Source organism: Rhinoderma darwinii, assembly GCF_050947455.1.
Source record: "Rhinoderma darwinii isolate aRhiDar2 chromosome 2 unlocalized genomic scaffold, aRhiDar2.hap1 SUPER_2_unloc_56, whole genome shotgun sequence".
In the NCBI taxonomy this organism is placed as follows: domain Eukaryota; kingdom Metazoa; phylum Chordata; class Amphibia; order Anura; family Rhinodermatidae; genus Rhinoderma; species Rhinoderma darwinii.
In genome coordinates this window covers 480150-505342 of record NW_027461725.1, presented here as the reverse complement: position 1 = coordinate 505342, position 25193 = coordinate 480150, and the positions used below count along the sequence as shown (strand labels likewise).

The 25193-nt window shown below is 44.7% G+C and overlaps 11 non-coding genes across 11 annotated transcripts; all 11 read left to right on the top strand.

Moving 5' to 3' along the window:
• Positions 1 to 1542: 1542 nt before the first annotated feature.
• On the top strand, positions 1543 to 1725 carry LOC142681020 (U2 spliceosomal RNA). Its single transcript, XR_012853375.1, has one exon. It is a non-coding gene; the product is annotated as a U2 spliceosomal RNA (small nuclear RNA).
• A 1272-nt stretch (positions 1726 to 2997) lies between these two features.
• On the top strand, positions 2998 to 3188 carry LOC142680545 (U2 spliceosomal RNA). Its single transcript, XR_012853013.1, has one exon. It is a non-coding gene; the product is annotated as a U2 spliceosomal RNA (small nuclear RNA).
• Positions 3189 to 4312: 1124 nt separating this feature from the next.
• LOC142680544 (U2 spliceosomal RNA) lies at positions 4313 to 4503 on the top strand. The gene has a single exon (XR_012853012.1). It is a non-coding gene; the product is annotated as a U2 spliceosomal RNA (small nuclear RNA).
• A 1271-nt stretch (positions 4504 to 5774) lies between these two features.
• Positions 5775 to 5965, top strand: LOC142680913 (U2 spliceosomal RNA). The gene has a single exon (XR_012853314.1). It is a non-coding gene; the product is annotated as a U2 spliceosomal RNA (small nuclear RNA).
• Positions 5966 to 7089: 1124 nt separating this feature from the next.
• Positions 7090 to 7280, top strand: LOC142680543 (U2 spliceosomal RNA). Its single transcript, XR_012853011.1, has one exon. It is a non-coding gene; the product is annotated as a U2 spliceosomal RNA (small nuclear RNA).
• Positions 7281 to 8414: 1134 nt separating this feature from the next.
• On the top strand, positions 8415 to 8605 carry LOC142680542 (U2 spliceosomal RNA). The gene has a single exon (XR_012853010.1). It is a non-coding gene; the product is annotated as a U2 spliceosomal RNA (small nuclear RNA).
• Positions 8606 to 9730: 1125 nt separating this feature from the next.
• On the top strand, positions 9731 to 9921 carry LOC142680901 (U2 spliceosomal RNA). Its single transcript, XR_012853304.1, has one exon. It is a non-coding gene; the product is annotated as a U2 spliceosomal RNA (small nuclear RNA).
• Positions 9922 to 11044: 1123 nt separating this feature from the next.
• Positions 11045 to 11235, top strand: LOC142680854 (U2 spliceosomal RNA). Its single transcript, XR_012853267.1, has one exon. It is a non-coding gene; the product is annotated as a U2 spliceosomal RNA (small nuclear RNA).
• A 1127-nt stretch (positions 11236 to 12362) lies between these two features.
• On the top strand, positions 12363 to 12553 carry LOC142680539 (U2 spliceosomal RNA). The gene has a single exon (XR_012853009.1). It is a non-coding gene; the product is annotated as a U2 spliceosomal RNA (small nuclear RNA).
• A 9454-nt stretch (positions 12554 to 22007) lies between these two features.
• Positions 22008 to 22198, top strand: LOC142680538 (U2 spliceosomal RNA). Its single transcript, XR_012853008.1, has one exon. It is a non-coding gene; the product is annotated as a U2 spliceosomal RNA (small nuclear RNA).
• A 1127-nt stretch (positions 22199 to 23325) lies between these two features.
• On the top strand, positions 23326 to 23516 carry LOC142680536 (U2 spliceosomal RNA). The gene has a single exon (XR_012853007.1). It is a non-coding gene; the product is annotated as a U2 spliceosomal RNA (small nuclear RNA).
• The last annotated feature ends 1677 nt before the right edge of the window (positions 23517 to 25193 follow it).

Sequence of the window (25193 nt, the reverse complement as noted above, 5' to 3'; positions counted from 1 at the left end):
AATGACAAGCAGATATGTGGAGTCCCCCTGCCGGGCGGGGGGGGACTAGAGGCAAAAGTAGTGGGGTACATGGATGATGTCGCGGTCCTGTGCAGGGACGCCCCGTCACTGCAAAAAGCATTACAACAGATATACCAATTTTGCTGCTCCTCCGGTTTTAAAGTCAATTTTAATAAAAGTAATATTTTAAATATTGGCAATATGATTTTACAGGACATTCCAGTCCCTGTGTCGGAGTCTGTACAGATTTTAGGGGTCTCCTTCAATGAGTCAAACAATGGTTTTATCAGTTGGGACTTGGTGGCACAAAAAGTTAATAAGAAAATTTGTTTATGGAATCTTAGAAAACTGACAATGGAGGGAAAAATTTTAAACACAAAAATGGTGATTTTACCAATTTTATTATATCTAAGTATGGTTTTCCCTCCCCCTGATATTTTATTAAAAAAGATTACCAAGGCATGTTTTACATTTTTATGGAATTCTAGGATGGAGAAGCTCAGGAGAGAAAAAGTGATGTTACCAAAGCTAATGGGTGGTAAAGATTTTCCAAATATAAAAGCATTTCTTTTAATCCATTTTTTTACACTGTGTCTTAATACTGTTTTTAAGGAACACTACTGGTCTTATTTTATCCGTTTTAACACTGGCTATTTTATGAGGAGGTACGGATGGTTCTCTACGGTTTTAAGCTCGCCATATGCTTTTAACCTGCCAGACCAGTATAAGATTTTAGAAAAAATAGTGAACCTTTTTAACCTAAAAGACAAAAGAATAGAAGATGTAAAAAATAGTAAATATGTTTTAAAGGAAATAAAAGAAAATGTTTTAATAGCCCCCATTAGCAATTTTAATGAAAACAAATGCAAAATTATCTGGAGCATGGTTAATGCTAAATTCATTTTTAATTCACAGAAGGATCTGGCCTGGAGCTGCGCCCACGAGTGTCTTCCATGCCGGGCATTCCAGCATCGAAGGGGACTGACCAACTCGGCTGCGTGTCCAAGGGGAGGATGCCGCGATGACGAGACAGTCTTACATCTCTTTTGGCAATGTTATTTTTCACAACTTATATGGACAAAAATCCTCCCCTTGATGAAGAAGATAACCGGAATAAAGAAAATTACAAGTGAAGGCGTTTTTTACGGATGTCTGGAGTGCCCAACAAGGACTCAGAAAATTATGGCATGGAAGATTACTAACTGCGTTAAAGCAGCTCTGTGGGCGGCCAGGAATATTCTTTTATTCAAACATGAAATTTTATCTGTGAATGATATTTTAGGAATTTGTTTTTATGAAATGCACAAGTATTATCTTTTAGACAAAAAATTCTCTCCTGTTTTAAGTAGAAAATGGTTTTTTAGCGAATGGAATTCTATAATATGATGCCACCAAGTGCCCTTTTATAAATTGTATGATTTTAATCTGACAATTTGTATTTATTTTTTAACCATTGTTGTAAAATCTGAAATCTTTGTAAAAATGTTGAAAAATGTTGATTTATTGTAAAATCTGAAAAATTTTAAATAAACGGTTACCCCCAAAGTTGGGGTAGTCAACTTAAAAAAAAAATCTGTTCTTATCAGTTTAATATCTGATACGTCCCCTATCTGGGGACCATATATTAAATGGATTTTTAGAACAGGGAGATGGAAATAGAGCTTGCTCTGTCCACTCCACGCATTGACCTGGTATTGCAGTATTTCCAGAACCGGTGCACCCTTTCCTTATGTGTTTACTAAAATCAGATTCCAAAAGTGCTTTTTGTGTTTGCCATTGTTTTTGTCTTTCGGATGGGATCTCCCCTTTTAATCCCATTATTTCAACACCTGTTGGACAATGCATTTGTACAGTCATGTGTGATAATGAGCTAATTTATTAAATGCAATTAATTAATACATTGCCACCTCTTGTTTTGTGTCGTCTGTGTTTCTGTGTTTCCGGCATTTCACATTGGAACAGCTCATTCACCTTCCTTGTCTTCTCTCCGCCCTCCCTCCTAGGTAGGTGAAAGAGCTGCACCTGAGCCAGCCACTGATTGATGCAGCACCATAGTCAAATAGTGGAGTGGAGTAGGGGAACAGCAAACAGCCATTAAAGCAGCCAGCCCGCCCGCCCGCCCGTCACAATGGACCTACCTGTGTACACTAGATGGATGTGATGGAATGTACTGTGGTCCCTACATTTCAAGAAGAAGTAAGAACTGCAGTTGCAACAAACCCTTGCTTGCCTACAAAGAGAGCAGCAATTTGGATTTGTTACTATGTTACCTGGAAGAATAACAAACTGTGCAAGGATGGAGGTTGTAGGAGCAAGGAGAACAAGTTGTCTGTAAAGTTGGTGGATGCCTATTTTCCATTTTGCAGTCCCTTGTCTCCCTCTTGTGGCCTCCTGGAGGCAACTAGCTGTGCAAAAAAAAGACAGCCTGGGGGCCGGCTGTTGCAGTGTTGCCCTCTCAGGCAACACTGAGTGACTGACTGAGCCGCACCGTCTTATATAAAGTTCAGACGGAACTTTGCACGTGTCATAGTGGAGACCTCAGGAGCCAGAGCCAGCTTTCTGACATCATAATGGGGCCTCAGAGATAAAAGCCTGGGCCCAGGCAGTGTTGGTCAGTGCTGCTCAGCAGGCAGCACTGGACTGGATTAAAGCTGATACAAGGTGTGAAAGGAGAAGGGGTGGCAGTGGGCATGCACTTTCTGCTGCTGCTGCTGCTGCTGCTGCTGCCAGTGTTTGCACGGCAGGAGGGCATTTGGGCGTTGCCAGGAAGGCGTTTTTATGTCGATTCCTCCTCTTTCAGCACTGCATTGTGGTGCAAGCAAAAGAAGCAAATCCTGTCTTGCTTCCTCTCCGGCCTTTATTCACCTCCCGCTTAGTAGCTGTGAGTGTGTGTGAGCCTGCAGGGCCCCATGGAATTGCCTAGGAGTAGGCTGAATCGCTGCAAGGGGTGAACAGCAGTATTGGGCAGGCTCGGTCAACGCGCGGCCCGTTCAGGTTATCGCTTCTCGGCCTTTTGGCTAAGATCAAGTGTAGTATCTGTTCTTATCAGTTTAATATCTGATACGTCCCCTATCTGGGGACCATATATTAAATGGATTTTTAGAACAGGGAGATGGAAATAGAGCTTGCTCTGTCCACTCCACGCATTGACCTGGTATTGCAGTATTTCCAGGACCGGTGCACCCTTTCCTTATGTGTTTACTAAAATCAGATTCCAAAAGTGCTTTTTGTGTTTGCCATTGTTTTTGTCTTTCGGATGGGATCTCCCCTTTTAATCCCATTATTTCAACACCTGTTGGACAATGCATTTGTACAGTCATGTGTGATAATGAGCTAATTTATTAAATGCAATTAATTAATACATTGCCACCTCTTGTTTTGTGTCGTCTGTGTTTCTGTGTTTCCGGCATTTCACATTGGAACAGCTCATTCACCTTCCTTGTCTTCTCTCCGCCCTCCCTCCTAGGTAGGTTAAAGAGCTGCACCTGAGCCAGCCACTGATTGATGCAGCACCATAGTCAAATAGTGGAGTGGAGTAGGGGAACAGCAAACAGCCATTAAAGCAGCCAGCCCGCCCGCCCGCCCGTCACAATGGACCTACCTGTGTACACTAGATGGATGTGATGGAATGTACTGTGGTCCCTACATTTCAAGAAGAAGTAAGAATTGCAGTTGCAACAAACCCTTGCTTGCCTACAAAGAGAGCAGCAATTTGGATTTGTTACTATGTTACCTGGAAGAATAACAAACTGTGCAAGGATGGAGGTTGTAGGAGCAAGGAGAACAAGTTGTCTGTAAAGTTGGTGGATGCCTATTTTCCATTTTGCAGTCCCTTGTCTCCCTCTTGTGGCCTCCTGGAGGCAACTAGCTGTGCAAAAAAAAGACAGCCTGGGGGCCGGCTGTTGCAGTGTTGCCCTCTCAGGCAACACTGAGTGACTGACTGAGCCGCACCGTCTTATATAAAGTTCAGACGGAACTTTGCACGTGTCATAGTGGAGACCTCAGGAGCCAGAGCCAGCTTTCTGACATCATAATGGGGCCTCAGAGATAAAAGCCTGGGCCCAGGCAGTGTTGGTCAGTGCTGCTCAGCAGGCAGCACTGGACTGGATTAAAGCTGATACAAGGTGTGAAAGGAGAAGGGGTGGCAGTGGGCATGCACTTACTGCTGCTGCTGCTGCTGCTGCTGCCAGTGTTTGCACGGCAGGAGGGCATTTGGGCGTTGCCAGGAAGGCGTTTTTATGTCGATTCCTCCTCTTTCAGCACTGCATTGTGGTGCAAGCAAAAGAAGCAAAACGCGCGGCACGTTCGGGTTATCGCTTCTCGGCCTTTTGGCTAAGATCAAGTGTAGTATCTGTTCTTATCAGTTTAATATCTGATACGTCCCCTATCTGGGGACCATATATTAAATGGATTTTTAGAACAGGGAGATGGAAATAGAGCTTGCTCTGTCCACTCCACGCATTGACCTGGTATTGCAGTATTTCCAGGACCGGTGCACCCTTTCCTTATGTGTTTACTAAAATCAGATTCCAAAAGTGCTTTTTGTGTTTGCCATTGTTTTTGTCTTTCGGATGGGATCTCCCCTTTTAATCCCATTATTTCAACACCTGTTGGACAATGCATTTGTACAGTCATGTGTGATAATGAGCTAATTTATTAAATGCAATTAATTAATACATTGCCACCTCTTGTTTTGTGTCGTCTGTGTTTCTGTGTTTCCGGCATTTCACATTGGAACAGCTCATTCACCTTCCTTGTCTTCTCTCCGCCCTCCCTCCTAGGTAGGTTAAAGAGCTGCACCTGAGCCAGCCACTGATTGATGCAGCACCATAGTCAAATAGTGGAGTGGAGTAGGGGAACAGCAAACAGCCATTAAAGCAGCCAGCCCGCCCGCCCGTCACAATGGACCTACCTGTGTACACTAGATGGATGTGATGGAATGTACTGTGGTCCCTACATTTCAAGAAGAAGTAAGAACTGCAGTTGCAACAAACCCTTGCTTGCCTACAAAGAGAGCAGCAATTTGGATTTGTTACTATGTTACCTGGAAGAATAACAAACTGTGCAAGGATGGAGGTTGTAGGAGCAAGGAGAACAAGTTGTCTGTAAAGTTGGTGGATGCCTATTTTCCATTTTGCAGTCCCTTGTCTCCCTCTTGTGGCCTCCTGGAGGCAACTAGCTGTGCAAAAAAAAGACAGCCTGGGGGCCGGCTGTTGCAGTGTTGCCCTCTCAGGCAACACTGAGTGACTGACTGAGCCGCACCGTCTTATATAAAGTTCAGACGGAACTTTGCACGTGTCATAGTGGAGACCTCAGGAGCCAGAGCCAGCTTTCTGACATCATAATGGGGCCTCAGAGATAAAAGCCTGGGCCCAGGCAGTGTTGGTCAGTGCTGCTCAGCAGGCAGCACTGGACTGGATTAAAGCTGATACAAGGTGTGAAAGGAGAAGGGGTGGCAGTGGGCATGCACTTTCTGCTGCTGCTGCTGCTGCTGCTGCTGCTGCCAGTGTTTGCACGGCAGGAGGGCATTTGGGCGTTGCCAGGAAGGCGTTTTTATGTCGATTCCTCCTCTTTCAGCACTGCATTGTGGTGCAAGCAAAAGAAGCAAATCCTGTCTTGCTTCCTCTCCGGCCTTTATTCACCTCCCGCTTCGTAGCTGTGAGTGTGTGTGAGCCTGCAGGGCCCCATGGAATTGCCTAGGAGTAGGCTGAATCGCTGCAAGGGGTGAACAGCAGTATTGGGCAGGCTCGGTCAACGCGCGGCCCGTTCGGGTTATCGCTTCTCGTCCTTTTGGCTAAGATCAAGTGTAGTATCTGTTCTTATCAGTTTAATATCTGATACGTCCCCTATCTGGGGACCATATATTAAATGGATTTTTAGAACAGGGAGATGGAAATAGAGCTTGCTCTGTCCACTCCACGCATTGACCTGGTATTGCAGTATTTCCAGGACCGGTGCACCCTTTCCTTATGTGTTTACTAAAATCAGATTCCAAAAGTGCTTTTTGTGTTTGCCATTGTTTTTGTCTTTCGGATGGGATCTCCCCTTTTAATCCCATTATTTCAACACCTGTTGGACAATGCATTTGTACAGTCAGGTGTGATAATGAGCTAATTTATTAAATGCAATTAATTAATACATTGCCACCTCTTGTTTTGTGTCATCTGTGTTTCTGTGTTTCCGGCATTTCACATTGGAACAGCTCATTCACCTTCCTTGTCTTCTCTCCGCCCTCCCTCCTAGGTAGGTTAAAGAGCTGCACCTGAGCCAGCCACTGATTGATGCAGCACCATAGTCAAATAGTTGAGTGGAGTAGGGGAACAGCAAACAGCCATTAAAGCAGCCAGCCCGCCCGCCCGCCCGTCACAATGGACCTACCTGTGTACACTAGATGGATGTGATGGAATGTACTGTGGTCCCTACATTTCAAGAAGAAGTAAGAATTGCAGTTGCAACAAACCCTTGCTTGCCTACAAAGAGAGCAGCAATTTGGATTTGTTACTATGTTACCTGGAAGAATAACAAACTGTGCAAGGATGGAGGTTGTAGGAGCAAGGAGAACAAGTTGTCTGTAAAGTTGGTGGATGCCTATTTTCCATTTTGCAGTCCCTTGTCTCCCTCTTGTGGCCTCCTGGAGGCAACTAGCTGTGCAAAAAAAAGACAGCCTGGGGGCCGGCTGTTGCAGTGTTGCCCTCTCAGGCAACACTGAGTGACTGACTGAGCCGCACCGTCTTATATAAAGTTCAGACGGAACTTTGCACGTGTCATAGTGGAGACCTCAGGAGCCAGAGCCAGCTTTCTGACATCATAATGGGGCCTCCGAGATAAAAGCCTGGGCCCAGGCAGTGTTGGTCAGTGCTGCTCAGCAGGCAGCACTGGACTGGATTAAAGCTGATACAAGGTGTGAAAGGAGAAGGGGTGGCAGTGGGCATGCACTTACTGCTGCTGCTGCTGCTGCTGCTGCCAGTGTTTGCACGGCAGGAAGGCATTTGGGCGTTGCCAGGAAGGCGTTTTTATGTCGATTCCTCCTCTTTCAGCACTGCATTGTGGTGCAAGCAAAAGAAGCAAAACGCGCGGCACGTTCGGGTTATCGCTTCTCGGCCTTTTGGCTAAGATCAAGTGTAGTATCTGTTCTTATCAGTTTAATATCTGATACGTCCCCTATCTGGGGACCATATATTAAATGGATTTTTAGAACAGGGAGATGGAAATAGAGCTTGCTCTGTCCACTCCACGCATTGACCTGGTATTGCAGTATTTCCAGGACCGGTGCACCCTTTCCTTATGTGTTTACTAAAATCAGATTCCAAAAGTGCTTTTTGTGTTTGCCATTGTTTTTGTCTTTCGGATGGGATCTCCCCTTTTAATCCCATTATTTCAACACCTGTTGGACAATGCATTTGTACAGTCATGTGTGATAATGAGCTAATTTATTAAATGCAATTAATTAATACATTGCCACCTCTTGTTTTGTGTCGTCTGTGTTTCTGTGTTTCCGGCATTTCACATTGGAACAGCTCGTTCACCTTCCTTGTCTTCTCTCCGCCCTCCCTCCTAGGTAGGTTAAAGAGCTGCACCTGAGCCAGCCACTGATTGATGCAGCACCATAGTCAAATAGTGGAGTGGAGTAGGGGAACAGCAAACAGCTATTAAAGCAGCCAGCCCGCCCGCCCGCCCGCCCGTCACAATGGACCTACCTGTGTACACTAGATGGATGTGATGGAATGTACTGTGGTCCCTACATTTCAAGAAGAAGTAAGAATTGCAGTTGCAACAAACCCTTGCTTGCCTACAAAGAGAGCAGCAATTTGGATTTGTTACTATGTTACCTGGAAGAATAACAAACTGTGCAAGGATGGAGGTTGTAGGAGCAAGGAGAACAAGTTGTCTGTAAAGTTGGTGGATGCTTATTTTCCATTTTGCAGTCCCTTGTCTCCCTCTTGTGGCCTCCTGGAGGCAACTAGCTGTGCAAAAAAAAGACAGCCTGGGGGCCGGCTGTTGCAGTGTTGCCCTCTCAGGCAACACTGAGTGACTGACTGAGCCGCACCGTCTTATATAAAGTTCAGACGGAACTTTGCACGTGTCATAGTGGAGACCTCAGGAGCCAGAGCCAGCTTTCTGACATCATAATGGGGCCTCAGAGATAAAAGCCTGGGCCCAGGCAGTGTTGGTCAGTGCTGCTCAGCAGGCAGCACTGGACTGGATTAAAGCTGATACAAGGTGTGAAAGGAGAAGGGGTGGCAGTGGGCATGCACTTACTGCTGCTGCTGCTACTGCTGCTGCTGCTACCAGTGTTTGCACGGCAGGAGGGCATTTGGGCGTTGCCAGGAAGGCGTTTTTATGTCGATTCCTCCTCTTTCAGCACTGCATTGTGGTGCAAGCAAAAGAAGCAAAACGCGCGGCACGTTCGGGTTATCGCTTCTCGGCCTTTTGGCTAAGATCAAGTGTAGTATCTGTTCTTATCAGTTTAATATCTGATACGTCCCCTATCTGGGGACCATATATTAAATGGATTTTTAGAACAGGGAGATGGAAATAGAGCTTGCTCTGTCCACTCCACGCATTGACCTGGTATTGCAGTATTTCCAGGACCGGTGCACCCTTTCCTTATGTGTTTACTAAAATCAGATTCCAAAAGTGCTTTTTGTGTTTGCCATTGTTTTTGTCTTTCGGATGGGATCTCCCCTTTTAATCCCATTATTTCAACACCTGTTGGACAATGCATTTGTACAGTCATGTGTGATAATGAGCTAATTTATTAAATGCAATTAATTAATACATTGCCACCTCTTGTTTTGTGTCGTCTGTGTTTCTGTGTTTCCGGCATTTCACATTGGAACAGCTCATTCACCTTCCTTGTCTTCTCTCCGCCCTCCCTCCTAGGTAGGTTAAAGAGCTGCACCTGAGCCAGCCACTGATTGATGCAGCACCATAGTCAAATAGTGGAGTGGAGTAGGGGAACAGCAAACAGCCATTAAAGCAGCCAGCCCGCCCGCCCGCCCGCCCGTCACAATGGACCTACCTGTGTACACTAGATGGATGTGATGGAATGTACTGTGGTCCCTACATTTCAAGAAGAAGTAAGAATTGCAGTTGCAACAAACCCTTGCTTGCCTACAAAGAGAGCAGCAATTTGGATTTGTTACTATGTTACCTGGAAGAATAACAAACTGTGCAAGGATGGAGGTTGTAGGAGCAAGGAGAACAAGTTGTCTGTAAAGTTGGTGGATGCCTATTTTCCATTTTGCAGTCCCTTGTCTCCCTCTTGTGGCCTCCTGGAGGCAACTAGCTGTGCAAAAAAAAGACAGCCTGGGGGCCGGCTGTTGCAGTGTTGCCCTCTCAGGCAACACTGAGTGACTGACTGAGCCGCACCGTCTTATATAAAGTTCAGACGGAACTTTGCACGTGTCATAGTGGAGACCTCAGGAGCCAGAGCCAGCTTTCTGACATCATAATGGGGCCTCAGAGATAAAAGCCTGGGCCCAGGCAGTGTTGGTCAGTGCTGCTCAGCAGGCAGCACTGGACTGGATTAAAGCTGATACAAGGTGTGAAAGGAGAAGGGGTGGCAGTGGGCATGCACTTACTGCTGCTGCTGCTGCTGCTGCCAGTGTTTGCACGGCAGGAGGGCATTTGGGCGTTGCCAGGAAGGCGTTTTTATGTCGATTCCTCCTCTTTCAGCACTGCATTGTGGTGCAAGCAAAAGAAGAAAAACGCGCGGCACGTTCGGGTTATCGCTTCTCGGCCTTTTGGCTAAGATCAAGTGTAGTATCTGTTCTTATCAGTTTAATATCTGATACGTCCCCTATCTGGGGACCATATATTAAATGGATTTTTAGAACAGGGAGATGGAAATAGAGCTTTCTCTGTCCACTCCACGCATTGACCTGGTATTGCAGTATTTCCAGGACCGGTGCACCCTTTCCTTATGTGTTTACTAAAATCAGATTCCAAAAGTGCTTTTTGTGTTTGCCATTGTTTTTGTCTTTCGGATGGGATCTCCCCTTTTAATCCCATTATTTCAACACCTGTTGGACAATGCATTTGTACAGTCATGTGTGATAATGAGCTAATTTATTAAATGCAATTAATTAATACATTGCCACCTCTTGTTTTGTGTCGTCTGTGTTTCTGTGTTTCCGGCATTTCACATTGGAACAGCTCATTCACCTTCCTTGTCTTCTCTCCGCCCTCCCTCCTAGGTAGGTTAAAGAGCTGCACCTGAGCCAGCCACTGATTGATGCAGCACCATAGTCAAAGAGTGGAGTGGAGTAGGGGAACAGCAAACAGCCATTAAAGCAGCCAGCCAGCCCGCCCGCCCGCCCGCCCGTCACAATGGACCTACCTGTGTACACTAGATGGATGTGATGGAATGTACTGTGGTCCCTACATTTCAAGAAGAAGTAAGAATTGCAGTTGCAACAAACCCTTGCTTGCCTACAAAGAGAGCAGCAATTTGGATTTGTTACTATGTTACCTGGAAGAATAACAAACTGTGCAAGGATGGAGGTTGTAGGAGCAAGGAGAACAAGTTGTCTGTAAAGTTGGTGGATGCCTATTTTCCATTTTGCAGTTCCTTGTCTCCCTCTTGTGGCCTCCTGGAGGCAACTAGCTGTGCAAAAAAAAGACAGCCTGGGGGCCGGCTGTTGCAGTGTTGCCCTCTCAGGCAACACTGAGTGACTGACTGAGCCGCACCGTCTTATATAAAGTTCAGACGGAACTTTGCACGTGTCATAGTGGAGACCTCAGGAGCCAGAGCCAGCTTTCTGACATCATAATGGGGCCTCAGAGATAAAAGCCTGGGCCCAGGCAGTGTTGGTCAGTGCTGCTCAGCAGGCAGCACTGGACTGGATTAAAGCTGATACAAGGTGTGAAAGGAGAAGGGGTGGCAGTGGGCATGCACTTACTGCTGCTGCTGCTGCCAGTGTGTGCACGGCAGGAGGGCATTTGGGCGTTGCCAGGAAGGCGTTTTTATGTCGATTCCTCCTCTTTCAGCACTGCATTGTGGTGCAAGCAAAAGAAGCAAAACGCGCGGCACGTTCGGGTTATCGCTTCTCGGCCTTTTGGCTAAGATCAAGTGTAGTATCTGTTCTTATCAGTTTAATGTCTGATACGTCCCCTATCTGGGGACCATATATTAAATGGATTTTTAGAACAGGGAGATGGAAATAGAGCTTGCTCTGTCCACTCCACGCATTGACCTGGTATTGCAGTATTTCCAGGACCGGTGCACCCTTTCCTTATGTGTTTACTAAAATCAGATTCCAAAAGTGCTTTTTGTGTTTGCCATTGTTTTTGTCTTTCGGATGGGATCTCCCCTTTTAATCCCATTATTTCAACACCTGTTGGACAATGCATTTGTACAGTCATGTGTGAAAATGAGCTAATTTATTAAATGCAATTAATTAATACATTGCCACCTCTTGTTTTGTGTCGTCTGTGTTTCTGTGTTTCCGGCATTTCACATTGGAACAGCTCATTCACCTTCCTTGTCTTCTCTCCGCCCTCCCTCCTAGGTAGGTTAAAGAGCTGCACCTGAGCCAGCCACTGATTGATGCAGCACCATAGTCAAATAGTGGAGTGGAGTAGGGGAACAGCAAACAGCCATTAAAGCAGCCAGCCCGCCCGCCCGCCCGTCACAATGGACCTACCTGTGTACACTAGATGGATGTGATGGAATGTACTGTGGTCCCTACATTTCAAGAAGAAGTAAGAATTGCAGTTGCAACAAACCCTTGCTTGCCTACAAAGAGAGCAGCAATTTGGATTTGTTACTATGTTACCTGGAAGAATAACAAACTGTGCAAGGATGGAGGTTGTAGGAGCAAGGAGAACAAGTTGTCTGTAAAGTTGGTGGATGCCTATTTTCCATTTTGCAGTCCCTTGTCTCCCTCTTGTGGCCTCCTGGAGGCAACTAGCTGTGCAAAAAAAAGACAGCCTGAGGGCCGGCTGTTGCAGTGTTGCCCTCTCAGGCAACACTGAGTGACTGACTGAGCCGCACCGTCTTATATAAAGTTCAGACGGAACTTTGCACGTGTCATAGTGGAGACCTCAGGAGCCAGAGCCAGCTTTCTGACATCATAATGGGGCCTCAGAGATAAAAGCCTGGGCCCAGGCAGTGTTGGTTAGTGCTGCTCAGCAGGCAGCACTGGACTGGATTAAAGCTGATACAAGGTGTGAAATGAGAAGGGGTGGCAGTGGGCATGCACTTACTGCTGCTGCTGCTGCTGCTGCTGCTGCCAGTGTTTGCACGGCAGGAGGGCATTTGGGCGTTGCCAGGAAGGCGTTTTTATGTCGATTCCTCCTCTTTCAGCACTGCATTGTGGTGCAAGCAAAAGAAGCAAAACGCGCGGCACATTCGGGTTATCGCTTCTCGGCCTTTTGGCTAAGATCAAGTGTAGTATCTGTTCTTATCAGTTTAATATCTGATACGTCCCCTATCTGGGGACCATATATTAAATGGATTTTTAGAACAGGGAGATGGAAATAGAGCTTGCTCTGTCCACTCCACGCATTGACCTGGTATTGCAGTATTTCCAGGACCGGTGCACCCTTTCCTTATGTGTTTACTAAAATCAGATTCCAAAAGTGCTTTTTGTGTTTGCCATTGTTTTTGTCTTTCGGATGGGATCTCCCCTTTTAATCCCATTATTTCAACACCTGTTGGACAATGCATTTGTACAGTCATGTGTGATAATGAGCTAATTTATTAAATGCAATTAATTAATACATTGCCACCTCTTGTTTTGTGTCGTCTGTGTTTCTGTGTTTCCGGCATTTCACATTGGAACAGCTCATTCACCTTCCTTGTCTTCTCTCCGCCCTCCCTCCTAGGTAGGTTAAAGAGCTGCACCTGAGCCAGCCACTGATTGATGCAGCACCATAGTCAAATAGTGGAGTGGAGTAGGGGAACAGCAAACAGCCATTAACCCCTTAAGGACGCAGCCTAGTTTGGGCCTTAAGGCTCAGAGCCCATTTTTCAAATCTGACATATTTCACTTTATGTGGTAATAACGTCGGAATGCTTAAACCTATCCAAGCGATTCTGAGATTGTTTTCTCGTGACACTTTGGGCTTCATGTTCGTGGTAAAATTTGGTCGATATATTCAGTCTTTATTTGTGAAAAATTGCAAAATTGAGAGAAAATTTACAAAAAATAGCATTTTTCAGAATTTAAATGCATCTGCTTGAAAAACAGACGGTTATACCACCCAAAATAGTTACTAGTTCACATTTCCCATATGTCTACTTTAGATTGGCATCGTTTTTTGAACATTATTTTATTTTTCTTGGACGTTACAAGGTTTAGAACATAAACAGCAATTTCTCATATTCTTAAGAAAATTTCAAAAGCCTTTTTTTGAAGGTGCCAGTTCAGTTCTGAAGTGGATTTGAGGGGCCTATGTATTAGAAACCCCCATAAAACACCCCATTTTAAAAACTAGACCCCTCAAAGTATTCAAAACAGCATATAGAAAGTTTTTTAACCCTTCAGGCATTTCACAGGAATTAAAGCAAAGTGGAAATGAAATTTGCAAATTTCATTTTTTCTGCTGAATTTCAATTTTATTCAATTTTTTTTTAGTAACAGAGAAGGTTTTACCAGAGAAACACTACTAAATATGTATTGTCCAGATTCTGCAGTTTTTAGAAATGTCCCACATGTGTCTCTAGTGCGCTCGTGGACTAAAACACAAGCCCTAGAAGCAAAGAAGCACCTAGTGCATTTTGAGGCCTCTTTTTTATTAGAATATATTTTAGGCAGCATGCCAGGTTTGAAGAGGCGTTGAGGTATCAAAACAATGGAAACCCACCAGAAGTGACCCCATTTTGGAAATTACACCCCTCAAGGAATTCATTTATGGTTTTTGTTATCATTTTGACCGCACAGTTTTTTCACAGCACCTATTTGAATTGGGCTGTGAAATGAAAAAAATGATATTTTTTCCAATAAAATGTCATTTTTGATCAAATTTTCTTATTTTCACAGGGAACAACATACCCCATTTTGTTGCCCAATTTGTCCTTAGTGCGGCAATACCCCATTTGTGGTGATAAACTGCCGTTTGGGCCCATGGGAGGGCTCAGAAGGAAAGGAGCGCTATGTGTTTGTTGGAGTCCAGATTTTGCTGGATTGGTTTTCGGGTGCCATGTCGCATTTGCAGAGCCCCAGAGGTATCAAAGCAATGGAAACCCACCAGAAGTTACCCCATTTTGGAAACTACACCCCTCAAGGAATTCATTTATGGTTTTTGTTATCATTTTGACCGCACAGGTTTTTCACAGCACCTATTTGAATTGGGCTGTGAAATGAAAAAAATTATATTTTTTCCAATAAGATGTCATTTTTGATCAAAATTTCTTATTTTCACAAGGAACAACATACCCCATTTTGTTGCCCAATTTGTCCTTAGTGCGGCAATACCCCATTTGTGGTGATAAACTGCCGTTTGGGCCCATGGGAGGGCTCAGACAGAAAGGAGCGCTATGTGTTTGTTGGAGTCCAGATTTTGCTGGATTGGTTTTCGGGTGCCATGTTGCATTTGCAGAGCCCCAGAGGTATCAAAGCAATGGAAACCCACCAGAAGTGACCCCATTTTGGAAACTACACCCCTCAAGGAATTCATTTATGGTTTTTGTTATCATTTTGACCGCACAGTTTTTTCACAGCACCTATTTGAATTGGGCTGTGAAATGAAAAAAATGATATTTTTTCCAATAAGATGTCATTTTTGATCAAAATTTCTTATTTTCACAAGGAACAACATACCCCATTTTGTTGCCCAATTTGTCCTTAGTGCGGCAATACCCCACTTGTGGTGATAAACTGCCCTTTGGGCCCATGGGAGGGCTCAGAAGGAAAGAACCACCATTTGGCCTACTGGAGCTTTTCTGGTGCTAAGTCATGTGTGCAGAAGCCCCTGAGGTACCAGTACAGTTGAAACCCCCGAGAAGTGACCCCATTTTAAAAACTACACCCCTTAAGACATTCATCTAGAGGTGTAGTGAGCATTTTGACCCCACAGGTACTGTGTAAAAGATAATGCGCAGCAGATGGTGCAGTGTGAGATTTGCAATTTTATATATGTATATGCATTGTGGTGCAAGCAAAAGAAGCAAATCCTGTCTTGCTTCCTCTCCGGCCTTTATTCACCTCTCGCGTAGCTGTGAGTGTGTGTGAGCCTGCAGGGCCCCATGGAATTGCCTATGAGTAGGCTGAATCGCTGCAAGGGGTGAACAGCAGTATTGGGCAGGCTCGGTCAACGCGCGGCCCGTTCGGGTTATCGCTTCTCGGCCTTTTGGCAAGATCAGGTGTAGTATTTCTGCATCTGGTTTTGTTGGGAGGTGTCCGGGGTACCCTGCTCCTTGGCCTTGGGGGATCGTCTCTTTTCACAGAGAGACTTCACCCCCTTGCTGCTATTTGGGGAGTGGGCTTAGCCCCCGGACAACGAGTTGCGATCGCGCCTTACCCAAGAGGTCAACCGGCCTTGAGGCGTTTTTCTAAGAGCGTTCCGAGGGCGTTTATCGGGCTTCGTAGGTGTCTGGGGTACCCTAATCCTTGGCCTTGGGGGAGGGTTCCACTTAATTGTGGAATCTGAGCCCTTGCTGCTATAAGGGACAGGCTTAGTCCCCAGGCACTGAAAATGCCATTTACATTTGGATTTGCATCCGGGGACACCCGGTTGCGCCAGTCCGTCCGCATCGAGGTGGAAGAAGGCCATCGCCAGCGGAAGAACCTTCGCTTCATTGTGGAGGTGATTCTGCTGGACTTCCTGGGGCTCAAGCGGGCGGACATCCTGTGTCTCAACGACCAGGAAAGCCGCGGTCGGTACACCGTATCCTTTACGGCCGCGGCATGTTGCGACAACATGCACAAAAGATTGTCTGATGCGGACCAGAGTGAGGAGCGGCTAAATGGACTGAACTTTTTATTCCTCTACGGGGAGGAAGAAGTCCCGCTCGTGATGTGCATGTTCAGTCCATTTGTCTCAGAGTGTGACATTGAAACCTTCCTCAGTCGTTACTGCAGGGAGGTCCGCTTCTCACATAAAATCTTGAACACCCAGAGCTTCTGGAATGGCAAAAGAAAATATTGGGTGAAGTTCCGCCAGGATCCCAATGGCATTGGAGGCTTACATCACCCACCCCAGAACTTTGCCATTGGGAAGAATCGAGGATTCCTATTTTACCCCCAGATGCCAATAGCCTGCCGGAACTGCTTGAGATATGGCCACACCAGAGAACATTGTGACCGGCCCCATGTGGTGCAGTGTAACAGGTGTGGCCAGGTTGGACACGTAGCGGCAAAATGCAGTTCCGAGGTGTTGTGCAATCTGTGCGGCATGACTGGGCATGCTTTTAAAGATTGCCCCCGCAGAGCGAAATCTGGGCCACCCAGACCAGGGCCAGAGCGGCAGTTTGCAACATGTGCAGACGCCGCTGGTAATGCCCCAAAACGAGCATTGACGACTGAGGGGTCCAGGCCAAAGTCCTTCACAGCTCCATCGGGGGGCCCACCGATGTCAGCCTCGAGGGACGGCCATAGGGATTCCACCGGGTCCAGGCAGAGCAGGAGGAATTCTGACTCTGCTGGACATAAGTTGACCGGCACCTCTGCAAACAGGTCCTCTGCTCCGCCTGCAGTGGACCCTGTTGAGGCAGTGGTTAGCGACAGGCGTCGTGGCTCCGTAGGTTCTGCAGTAGGACCTGACGCCTGTCCCAAGAGTGTGGGCATGGAGCGGAGACACTCTGTGTCAGACGAGGGCTCCATTAAGAAAACCCTAAAATATGTTGGATTGGAGCCTCGTTTTGACCATTTCCGGTCAACGGGGGGGTCGGAGCAAAGTTCCTCCACTGCGGTTGTGGAGGGGCTTGCGATGAAGGCTCCCCGTAAGCAGGCAAAGGTTGCCAAGAGTGATGGGACCTCACAGGCCCCTGTGCAGCTGCCCAGGAAGGACATCAGCGATATCTTCAGCCAGGGGCCAGAGATGGGTGAGAGCGACTTCGAGGAGATGGATAGGAGCCATTCCGCAAAGAGACAGCGAGAGGAAGAGGAGTCCGGAGTTCGGAGGAAAGCTGCCTATCGGAGTTCGGATGAGAGCAGTGTGGGGGTTGGAGCCGCCCACGTATCTGGCTCTGACCCTACCAACATCCAAGATTTATTGACCCCTCAAAAAGGGGGTCCAGACTCGCAGCTGATCTCCGAGTACGACTCTTCTGGTTCGGACCCTGACCTCAACTAAGACTATGTTGGTTCCTATCAAAGTCGCCTCACTAAATGTGAGGTCCCTAAAGAGCCCTGTCCGCAGGACTGCTTTATTTTCATTTTTAGAGACTGTGGACTTTGACCTTTGCCTGCTTCAAGAATGTGGAATCCCTAATGACTTGGAATATCAAGATTTAAAGATGGACTGGAAACTAGGCCCCTCAGTCTGGTCTGGTGGAAATGACTGTCGCTCTGCGGGGGTTGGATTGCTCTGCCGAGGTCGTTTTATCTCCATCCAAACAGTGACTGAAATCATGCCCGGCAGAGCTAATTTAATACATTTGCTTTTTAATGGAATTTTAATTCGTGTTTTAAACGTTTATGCCCCTCCTACCAAACAGGAGAGGGCAGAACTACTAGAGATTTTACCATTGTTTTGTGTTGGGTCTACCCCCCTGCTGGTGGGTGGTGATTTTAACTGTGTGCGAGATGGAGAACACCGGCAGGGTGGGGATTTTAATCGAAAAATTGACCGTACTTCTTACCTGCTCAAGAATTTTATTGGTGATTTTAAATTGAAAGATTGCTGGAGGGAACTCTTGCCTGCGGACCCAGGCCCCACCTGGTCCAATGGAAGAGTGAGCTCCAGAATTGATTTTATTTTCACTTCCAATAGTTTTATTCCCAAAAAATGTTTGCTTTTAACAAATATTTTATCTGATCACAAGCTCCTTTCAGTGCACCTGGAGCTAGAGGGAGAGCAAAAAGCTTGTAGGGGTCCCTGGAGACTAAACACCACACTCCTGGAGGACCCCATCATTAAAGAGGAGTTTGTGCGGACCTACCAGTGTTGGCAGTCCCATAGAGCGCCCAGTCAGCCTATGCTACACTGGTGGGAGGGCATTAAACCCAAAATCAGAGCTTTTTTTATTCGAGCAGGTAAGAAGAAAGCAAAAGAGAAAAAACAATGGTTTTATGTTCTTAATAAACGTTTACATGTACTTTTTAAATTGAAGGAGATTGGTATGGATGTTGATGATGATATCTTAAATCTTAAAGCTGAAATAAAACATGCCATAGAAGAGAAAGGGAAACAAATAATTTTTAATTCACATGTAAAGCACCTCGAGGATGGCGAGAAGTGTTCCCGGTTCTTCTTCAAAAAGGTAATGGATAAACGAGATGTCATTTTAAACCTTGAAGGAGAAACCACTATGGTCGGCATTTTAAATTCTGCTTTTAATTTCTACCAATCTCTTTTTAACAAGAAAAATATTGATCCTTCCTTTTTAGAACATGTTCTTAATTCCCTTGATGCCAAGCTAGATATTTTAGACCAGGAAGTTTTATCCCGTAATATTACCTTGGAGGAACTTTTATTTGCTTTTAAAAGTTTTTCTAATGGGAAAGCTCCTGGGGAAGATGGTCTGCCCATCGAATTTTATCATGCTTTTTGGGAAATTTTAAAGAATGACATGTTTTTATTGTATAAGGAAGTTTTTATTACTGAAGAGCTGCCCCCTTCCTGGAGGAGGGGGATTGTGTCCTTAATTTTTAAAAAAGGTGAGAGGGACCAGTTAAAAAACTGGCGCCCTATTACTCTTTTAAACGTTGATTGTAAAATTTTAGCTAAACTAATAACAATCCGTTTTAAACCTTTTATTCATAAATTAATCCATCCAAACCAGGTATGTGGGGTACCTGGGAGGTCAATTACTGAGTCCCTGAATATTTTACGTGACATCATTTGGTATTTTAAAGAAAGGGGTCAAAGCCTTGCTATTTTATCCTTAGATTTCGAGAAGGCTTTTGACCGGGTCTCCCATGAATATCTTTTTATGGTTCTTAAAAAGATGGCTGTTCCTGAAATTATTTTAACACGTATTAAGCTTTTATATCGATCCTGTTTTAGCCAAATTTCTATCAACGGATTTTTAAGTAAAGGTGTTCCTCTTTTATCAGGGGTGAAACAGGGGTGCCCGTTGTCTCCGCTCCTTTTTATTTGTGCCATAGAACCTCTGTTCACCCTAATAAGAGATGATAAAGTCATCAGAGGCGTGCCCATACCTGGAGGAAGGGGGAACCAGGTAAAAATCCTAGGCTATATGGATGACGCCACCATCCTATGCCCAGACGCCGCTTCTATGAGACGGGCATTGAGGAACACCGGCTTTTTTTGTGAAGCCTCTGGTTTTAAATTAAACGTTGATAAGTGTGACTGTTTTTATACTGGTGTATGGGATTCCTCTGTGACACCAGGAGTTAACATGCAGCAGGATCAGATAAAAATTTTAGGAATTGTTTTTAATCAAGAAAACGATGGGAGACCCAATTGGGATTCAGTAATTGCCAAAATGGAAAAAAAGGTTTTAATGTGGAATTTGAGAAATCTCACCATGGAGGGAAAAGTTTTAATAATTAAATCTGTTTTATTACCCATAATGCTTTATGTAGCTATGGTTTTCCCTCCAACAATTTTATATATTAAAAAAGTGACCAGGATCTGTTTTATGTTTTTATGGGGTTCCAAAATGGAAAAACTAAAACGTGATTTTATGTACAGATGTAAGGACAATGGCGGGAGAGATGTTCCTAACCTTTTTAACTTCTTTTACATTAAATACTTTTGCTTCTGTTTTAAAATGTATAATTCTGATGGTATTTTTAGCTACTTTTTAAAGTACGCTACGGGCATGATTTTTAAACGATGGTTTCGTGTCCCTTTGAATTCTCCTGTGCTTCTGTGTCCCCCAAAACAATATGCGGTGCTCGAAAAAACTGTCAGGCTCCTAGGTCTCCAAGAATTGGAGCCTGACATATTGGGGGACCAGAAAAAAGTGTCACTCTCCTGTAGGCGGCAGGAGGATACACTGGCAGTTTCAAATTTCTCACAGGCAAGGTCCAAGGTGGTGTGGCGGAACGTTTTCGGGAAATTTATGGCAAATGTGCACAAGGACCTTGCCTGGGCAATCGTTCACCAGTGCCTCCCTACTCGTGAATTCCAGCATAGGCGAGGACTGGTGGCGAGAGCCAAGTGCCCGAGAGACAGGTGTGGTGACGACGAGACGGTAATGCACCTGTTTTGGAACTGCCCATATGCACAGGAGGTTTGGAGGAAGGTAGGCCCATTGCTGAAATGGGCCTGCGGTCTTAAAGATCTTAAATTTGAATACGTGTTTTATGGTCTTTTTAACTGCCCAAGTTTTAAACAGCAAATGGTCTGTTGGATCATTTTAAACTGTTTTAAGAATGCCATCTGGAAGGTTAGGAACATTCTGCTTTTTAAACATGATTTTATTGACGTTAAAAATTGTGTGAAATATGCCCTAAGTGAAATGTATATTTATTATCTTAGGGACAAAAAGCAGCTAGGGGTAAAAGAAGCAACATCCATGTGGTGTTTGCAAATGTGGAATACCATAACATTGTAAATAAAAATGGTTTTATTCTTTTATGTCTTTTATGCCCTGTATAAATTTTATCCTGCTATTGTTCTGTACTTTTATTATAACATCTGTATTACTGGTCTTATTATTATTACTTTTGTATTCATTTAAATGTATGAATATTCATGTATTATGCTGTTGATTTTATCTTGTGGTTTCAATTTTAAAAAAAGTCTGTAAAATATATTATTTTTGCCAATAAAAAACTTTGTTGAAACCTTATCTGTTCTTAGTTTACTAAAATCAGATTCCAAAAGTGCTTTTTGTGTTTGCCATTGTTTTTGTCTTTCGGATGGGATCTCCCCTTTTAATCCCATTATTTCAACACCTGTTGGACAATGCATTTGTACAGTCATGTGTGATAATGAGCTAATTTATTAAATGCAATTAATTAATACATTGCCACCTCTTGTTTTGTGTCGTCTGTGTTTCTGTGTTTCCGGCATTTCACATTGGAACAGCTCATTCACCTTCCTTGTCTTCTCTCCGCCCTCCCTCCTAGGTAGGTTAAAGAGCTGCACCTGAGCCAGCCACTGATTGATGCAGCACCATAGTCAAATAGTGGAGTGGAGTAGGGGAACAGCAAACAGCCATTAAAGCAGCCAGCCCGCCCGCCCGCCCGTCACAATGGACCTACCTGTGTACACTAGATGGATGTGATGGAATGTACTGTGGTCCCTACATTTCAAGAAGAAGTAAGAATTGCAGTTGCAACAAACCCTTGCTTGCCTACAAAGAGAGCAGCAATTTGGATTTGTTACTATGTTACCTGGAAGAATAACAAACTGTGCAAGGATGGAGGTTGTAGGAGCAAGGAGAACAAGTTGTCTGTAAAGTTGGTGGATGCCTATTTTCCATTTTGCAGTCCCTTGTCTCCCTCTTGTGGCCTCCTGGAGGCAACTAGCTGTGCAAAAAAAAGACAGCCTGGGGGCCGGCTGTTGCAGTGTTGCCCTCTCAGGCAACACTGAGTGACTGACTGAGCCGCACCGTCTTATATAAAGTTCAGACGGAACTTTGCACGTGTCATAGTGGAGACCTCAGGAGCCAGAGCCAGCTTTCTGACATCATAATGGGGCCTCAGAGATAAAAGCCTGGGCCCAGGCAGTGTTGGTCAGTGCTGCTCAGCAGGCAGCACTGGACTGGATTAAAGCTGATACAAGGTGTGAAAGGAGAAGGGGTGGCAGTGGGCATGCACTTACTGCTGCTGCTGCTGCTGCTGCTGCTGCTGCTGCCAGTGTTTGCACGGCAGGAGGGCATTTGGGCGTTGCCAGGAAGGCGTTTTTATGTCGATTCCTCCTCTTTCAGCACTGCATTCTGGTGCAAGCAAAAGAAGCAAAACGCGCGGCACGTTCGGGTTATCGCTTCTCGGCCTTTTGGCTAAGATCAAGTGTAGTATCTGTTCTTATCAGTTTAATATCTGATACGTCCCCTATCTGGGGACCATATATTAAATGGATTTTTAGAACAGGGAGATGGAAATAGAGCTTGCTCTGTCCACTCCACGCATTGACCTGGTATTGCAGTATTTCCAGGACCGGTGCACCCTTTCCTTATGTGTTTACTAAAATCAGATTCCAAAAGTGCTTTTTGTGTTTGCCATTGTTTTTGTCTTTCGGATGGGATCTCCCCTTTTAATCCCATTATTTCAACACCTGTTGGACAATGCATTTGTACAGTCATGTGTGAAAATGAGCTAATTTATTAAATGCAATTAATTAATACATTGCCACCTCTTGTTTTGTGTCGTCTGTGTTTCTGTGTTTCCGGCATTTCACATTGGAACAGCTCATTCACCTTCCTTGTCTTCTCTCCGCCCTCCCTCCTAGGTAGGTTAAAGAGCTGCACCTGAGCCAGCCACTGATTGATGCAGCACCATAGTCAAATAGTGGAGTGGAGTAGGGGAACAGCAAACAGCCATTAAAGCAGCCAGCCCGCCCGCCCGCCCGTCACAATGGACCTACCTGTGTACACTAGATGGATGTGATGGAATGTACTGTGGTCCCTACATTTCAAGAAGAAGTAAGAATTGCAGTTGCAACAAACCCTTGCTTGCCTACAAAGAGAGCAGCAATTTGGATTTGTTACTATGTTACCTGGAAGAATAACAAACTGTGCAAGGATGGAGGTTGTAGGAGCAAGGAGAACAAGTTGTCTGTAAAGTTGGTGGATGCCTATTTTCCATTTTGCAGTCCCTTGTCTCCCTCTTGTGGCCTCCTGGAGGCAACTAGCTGTGCAAAAAAAAGACAGCCTGAGGGCCGGCTGTTGCAGTGTTGCCCTCTCAGGCAACACTGAGTGACTGACTGAGCCGCACCGTCTTATATAAAGTTCAGACGGAACTTTGCACGTGTCATAGTGGAGACCTCAGGAGCCAGAGCCAGCTTTCTGACATCATAATGGGGCCTCAGAGATAAAAGCCTGGGCCCAGGCAGTGTTGGTTAGTGCTGCTCAGCAGGCAGCACTGGACTGGATTAAAGCTGATACAAGGTGTGAAATGAGAAGGGGTGGCAGTGGGCATGCACTTACTGCTGCTGCTGCTGCTGCTGCTGCTGCCAGTGTTTGCACGGCAGGAGGGCATTTGGGCGTTGCCAGGAAGGCGTTTTTATGTCGATTCCTCCTCTTTCAGCACTGCATTGTGGTGCAAGCAAAAGAAGCAAAACGCGCGGCACATTCGGGTTATCGCTTCTCGGCCTTTTGGCTAAGATCAAGTGTAGTATCTGTTCTTATCAGTTTAATATCTGATACGTCCCCTATCTGGGGACCATATATTAAATGGATTTTTAGAACAGGGAGATGGAAATAGAGCTTGCTCTGTCCACTCCACGCATTGACCTGGTATTGCAGTATTTCCAGGACCGGTGCACCCTTTCCTTATGTGTTTACTAAAATCAGATTCCAAAAGTGCTTTTTGTGTTTGCCATTGTTTTTGTCTTTCGGATGGGATCTCCCCTTTTAATCCCATTATTTCAACACCTGTTGGACAATGCATTTGTACAGTCATGTGTGATAATGAGCTAATTTATTAAATGCAATTAATTAATACATTGCCACCTCTTGTTTTGTGTCGTCTGTGTTTCTGTGTTTCCGGCATTTCACATTGGAACAGCTCATTCACCTTCCTTGTCTTCTCTCCGCCCTCCCTCCTAGGTAGGTTAAAGAGCTGCACCTGAGCCAGCCACTGATTGATGCAGCACCATAGTCAAATAGTGGAGTGGAGTAGGGGAACAGCAAACAGCCATTAACCCCTTAAGGACGCAGCCTAGTTTGGGCCTTAAGGCTCAGAGCCCATTTTTCAAATCTGACATATTTCACTTTATGTGGTAATAACGTCGGAATGCTTAAACCTATCCAAGCGATTCTGAGATTGTTTTCTCGTGACACTTTGGGCTTCATGTTCGTGGTAAAATTTGGTCGATATATTCAGTCTTTATTTGTGAAAAATTGCAAAATTTAGAGAAAATTTACAAAAAATAGCATTTTTCAGAATTTAAATGCATCTGCTTGAAAAACAGACGGTTATACCACCCAAAATAGTTACTAGTTCACATTTCCCATATGTCTACTTTAGATTGGCATCGTTTTTTGAACATTATTTTATTTTTCTTGGACGTTACAAGGTTTAGAACATAAACAGCAATTTCTCATATTCTTAAGAAAATTTCAAAAGCCTTTTTGTGAAGGTGCCAGTTCAGTTCTGAAGTGGATTTGAGGGGCCTATGTATTAGAAACCCCCATAAAACACCCCATTTTAAAAACTAGACCCCTCAAAGTATTCAAAACAGCATATAGAAAGTTTTTTAACCCTTCAGGCATTTCACAGGAATTAAAGCAAAGTGGAAATGAAATTTGCAAATTTCATTTTTTCTGCTGAATTTCAATTTTATTCAATTTTTTTTTAGTAACAGAGAAGGTTTTACCAGAGAAACACTACTAAATATGTATTGTCCAGATTCTGCAGTTTTTAGAAATGTCCCACATGTGTCTCTAGTGCGCTCGTGGACTAAAACACAAGCCCTAGAAGCAAAGAAGCACCTAGTGCATTTTGAGGCCTCTTTTTTATTAGAATATATTTTAGGCAGCATGCCAGGTTTGAAGAGGCGTTGAGGTATCAAAACAATGGAAACCCACCAGAAGTGACCCCATTTTGGAAATTACACCCCTCAAGGAATTCATTTATGGTTTTTGTTATCATTTTGACCGCACAGTTTTTTCACAGCACCTATTTGAATTGGGCTGTGAAATGAAAAAAATGATATTTTTTCCAATAAAATGTCATTTTTGATCAAATTTTCTTATTTTCACAGGGAACAACATACCCCATTTTGTTGCCCAATTTGTCCTTAGTGCGGCAATACCCCATTTGTGGTGATAAACTGCCGTTTGGGCCCATGGGAGGGCTCAGAAGGAAAGGAGCGCTATGTGTTTGTTGGAGTCCAGATTTTGCTGGATTGGTTTTCGGGTGCCATGTCGCATTTGCAGAGCCCCAGAGGTATCAAAGCAATGGAAACCCACCAGAAGTGACCCCATTTTGGAAACTACACCCCTC